At 44.1% G+C, this 4,736-nt stretch overlaps 1 non-coding gene across 1 annotated transcript; it reads left to right on the forward strand.

Moving 5' to 3' along the window:
- Nucleotides 1-1,601: 1,601 nt before the first annotated feature.
- On the forward strand, nucleotides 1,602-1,710 carry LOC136529992 (small nucleolar RNA R71). The gene has a single exon (XR_010777504.1). It is a non-coding gene; the product is annotated as a small nucleolar RNA R71 (small nucleolar RNA).
- Nucleotides 1,711-4,736: the final 3,026 nt, after the last annotated feature.

Consider the following 4,736-nt stretch of genomic DNA (forward strand, 5'->3'; position numbering starts at 1 on the left):
AAGAGTAGAAATGTCTAAGGAGATCGATGTGCCAAGAATTTGGGACATCCCTCTCATCCATGTCACATCATCTTTAGGAACCTGGTCAGGTTATCGCCTTGATGATGATGGGGCCTTCCCAAGGTGAGGAGAATTTGTGCATCACATTTGTCTTTTATTTCCTGTGGAGTACTAAATCTCTGACCATGAAGAATTGGTCGTTGACATTGCGATTGTAGTATCTGCATAGGCCGTCGAGGTATTTTGTCGTCTGAACACAGGTGACTAGACGTTCCTCTTCTAGGCTATCTAGTTCAATGAGCCGAGCCTAGTTAGAGTTCTGCTCATTGTAGTTCTCCACCCTAGGAGCTCGGAAGGCGACATCGGCAGGCAGTACGGCCTCAGAGCCGAAAACCATAAAGTACGGGGAGACGCCGATGTTACGACTGGGCTAGGTCCTTAGTCCCTAGACCATGGCTAGTAGTTCCTTGAGCCATTTTCCCGGGTGCTTCTGTTCCTTCTCATAGAGTCGTTTCTTCAATGCATCCAGGATCATGTCGTTGGTGCGCTCGACTTGGCCATTGGCCCTTAGGTGTGCGATGGAGATATACTTGACTGAGATGCATCTTTCGTCACAGAAATCCTAGAAGTCACTGCCAGTGAATGTGGACTCAAGGTCGGTGATGATGTTGTTCGGTCGGCCGAACCGGTGGATTATGTCGTCGAGCAGCTCGGCTGCTTTCTTCGCTATAGCTTGGACCAGGGATTTATATTCGATCCACTTAGAGAATTTGTCAATGCAGACATAGACCCAGCAGAAACCTCTCGGCACGAGCTTGAACAACCCGATCATATCCACTCCCCAGCATGCAAAGGGCCACGATGCAGGGATCATTTGCAAGACCTGAGCTAGGACGTGGATTTTCTTGGCGAAAAACTAGCAGTTCTCACATCGGCGAACGAGTGCTTTAGCATCAGCTATAGCTGAGGGCTAGTAGAAACTAGCTCAGAAAGCCTTTCCAACCAGTGTTCTAGAGGCGGCATGGTTGCCGCAGGTGCCTGTGTGGATCTCCTTGAAATTAATTTTTGCTTGGCTAGAAATTAATTCTCTCAAGGGTGGTTGATTATTGAAGTTATTGTAATTTTTACCTTGATAGTTACCTTGGTAATTACCTTGGTAGTTAGTCCTCTGTTGCTGGTTCCATCCTTGATTCTGTTGAGGACGATAGTTTTTATTGTTGATGAAGTTCACATCCTCGTGGGTTTTAGGACAGTTGTTCCCTGAATGCCCAGTGTTTCCACATTCTTCATAGGTCATGCGGGAATCATGAATGTGCATGACTTCTTGCTTCTCATTGGCTCGGTCTTCAAGTTTCTTCATGAGCAGATCCATCTTGGCAAACAACATGTCTACCTCCTTGAGTTGATGCATACCTCCACCTCTCTTACGGGTCTGAACACTTTCTTCATTCCAACCTTGGTTAGAGACCATCTTCTCCATGAAAGTTGTTGCTTGTGCAATTGTAAGTGACAAGAATGCACCTTTAGCAGTGGCATCCATGTTCTTACGGGTGCTATATGTCAACCCATGGTAGAAAGTTTGCATGAGTAGCCAGTCCTCCATCCCATGGTGAGGACATTCTTATATGTAGTTTTGGAAGCGTTCCCATGCCTCAAAGATAGATTCATCATGATGCTGCTAAAAACTTAAGATTCTCCCATGCAGAGCATTGGTCTTGCATGTGGAAAAGAACCTTGTTAGGAAGACAGCGAGCAGTTCTCCCAGATAGTATTTCTATCTTTGTTGGCATAGAACCATTACTTCGCCTTCCCTAGAAGTGAGAATGGGAAGATACGAAGTAGTATGACGTCCCTGGTAACTCTCTTGATGGTTAAAGTGTTGCAGATCTCCATAAGTGTTAGAGATGAGCACTCGCATCTTCATGTACCTTTTCACAAAACTAGCTAGCTTGCACCATGTTGATGAGAGCTGGCTTGAGCTCAAAAGCATTGTCTCCAATGTTGATCATAGGTCTTGTACGAATGTTGGCCGTAGTTGGAGCAGAGAATACATGGAGAGTCTTGTCAGCCATAACTTCGAAAACTGGTGTTAAGTTACGCCTTGTCTAGTTATCTTCCGATTTTAAAGCTGGAACTTTCTTAAGTTTAGCCTTAGTCCCCCTGAGTAGTGCTTCTAGATTTTCAACATAGTTTATCGGAAGGTCAAAACCAATTATACATTACCCTGCATAAGATATAAAAGTAGATAGAATAAGAGTAAGCCTATTTGAGCATAGGCCAATGGTTTTCCTTACTCTTGCTAATGGGGTTAAACCCGCCCCAAACCCACCCCAACCCGGCCACCGCTTATAAGACAACTCTGCTAACCCGACCCTACCCAAAATTAAAGCTAATCAACCCACCCCGCCCCAACCCACTTCACCGCTCCAACCCGCAGCTCGCAGGTGCACAGGCGAAGAACATCGAGCATCGAGGGAGACGGCACGGCGGGCGGCAGCCCTGTGCTCAACGCCGCCCTGCGCCCTTGCTGTTGTGAGATTCTGGAGCTGCTGCAGTCCGTCTGTTCCATCTCATGTTTGTCTTCTTTTCTTCCGTTTTCATTTAGCTTTCTTCTCCGATCTGACCCAGCAGCAGATGTAGACGACTATCCAATTAGCAAGCTTCTACAAAAATGAAGAAGAGGAGTCTTGAGCTTGAAGATGCTAAAGCAGCGAACTTACTACGGGGAAAAAAGACGAAGATCAGAAGATGTACAGGACGCCACAGCTTGCTGTCAGAAAACAACAGATGCGCCCTGAATGCCTGATGTCCGACTGTTTTCTTCTTCGATTGAAGATGTGATGAGATGTGAGATAACGCCGCACTCGTGTTTTCAGCTGCTCCCACACCTGGATCGGATAGTGAGGCAGATACGGAAGAGGACAACAAGCTCCGCCGGCCTTGACTTCTCGTTTGCCTTCTTCCCGGCCGCAAGCAATGCCTCGACCTCCTACGAGTCTGACAATGTCACGTTGCAGCTCGAGCCTGAGTTGCGGCGAGAGGGTGAGGTGGCTCTGCGGCCTGCGCAAGAGCCGATCCATGCCGGCCGCCACGGCACCTCGACCCGCCCTAACCCGCCTTTCATCTAAACCCGACCCACCCTGACCCGCAGTCTTGTAAAACCCATCTCCACCCATCCACACATACCCCACTTGAGAACCCGCCCCAAAAACCCATCAAGACCTGACCCATTAGCAGGTGTAGTTTTTCTCGATCACATCAATAAGTAAAAGTTTATCAATATTTATCTTGCCTAGCTACCTTCTCCGACAACGGTACCATAAATGCTTGGTGGTATTTATTAACATGTCACTTGTTTCAGTAGCCACCTAATGTTGTTGACATTTCTTAACATCACTTTGCTAAGTTGTCATCCCTAGCTATGATGCCAGAAATACTTATTGATATTCTTTAGCGTCACTTCTAGAATGACGCTAAGAAGTACTTTAAGTATTTTGCGTGACTAGAAAGATTATATATATATATATATATATATATATATATATATATATATATATATATATATATATATATATATATAAGCGCACATCTAATTTACCATTGTAACATTTTATCCGGGAGTATTCTAGATATCGTTATTTATATTTTTACCACAGAGAAGTACAGACAAATGGAATATATTGATAACTTATATATTTGATGAAGAGATAAATCATAACCATTACTCTACTCATAACATGGTTAAGTTAAGAGATAAATATATATGAGTGGTAGATGATAACTGAACATTTATCACTAAGAGTACTCCTTTCTATGGTATTAGCATTGCTAAGTAGAAATTAGAGGAATAATTCTTAAGTCATTCTTAATTACAAGTCAAAGCATACGTTGATTAGTACAATTACACTTAGTAGTCAGGGCTAAGATCAACTTTATATCTACATATAAGGGATATTACTAAAGGAAGATCAAGAACAGAGCATGTCTTCCTTCGTAACTAGATCCTACATGTCCTATATTCGGGGAGTGGACTACAAAAGACTCAACGGGAGTGTCATATCCGCGATCTACCATATGGCCCTAGAATATAGGGTGCAACCGCAGGTAAACAATGTATAAGCATCCATGCTTACACAATGTTGACCACTCACCCCATGTACATTGGAGAGAGCGCTATACGAACTTATGCTTGAATATAATGATAATCTAGCTATACTAAGCATATAATCAAAGTAAACGATGAACATAATAACTAGGAACATGAATAATATTAAGAACAATGTCGAATCAATTGTAGCAAACATATGAAGTATAAAAGATACAAAAGAGGATACAAGGAGCTATACCAAGCCATGCTCTTGAGACAATCAGAAATCCAAGCGAAACTTGCCTCCTTCTAGATCCAGCCTAGCTAGTTATGCCCTAAAATATAGTGGAGCTCTGAGAATGATTAGAGTTTCTGCCCTCACAAATGACTTATCCAATGCCTGAGGGAGGGGGTAGGGACTGGTATATATAGGGCGGAACATCAATTCTGAGCCATTGGATCAAATCGACTTGAAAGAACAACGTAGATGCAAACTCTAAGGCGGTGGAGAACCATCATTCGAAGGAGGGGGCTGACAGGTGGGCCTAGGGGCCGATCGGCCCCACTTGGCTGCCTCTCGCCCTCTGCTTCGATGGTTTGCCTCCTGGAGTCTTCTGGAACCTTCTGTAGTTATTTTCGTTGCGGATAA

The sequence above is a fragment of the Miscanthus floridulus genome, chromosome 19 (assembly GCF_019320115.1).
Source record: "Miscanthus floridulus cultivar M001 chromosome 19, ASM1932011v1, whole genome shotgun sequence".
Taxonomy (NCBI): Eukaryota; Viridiplantae; Streptophyta; class Magnoliopsida; order Poales; family Poaceae; genus Miscanthus; species Miscanthus floridulus.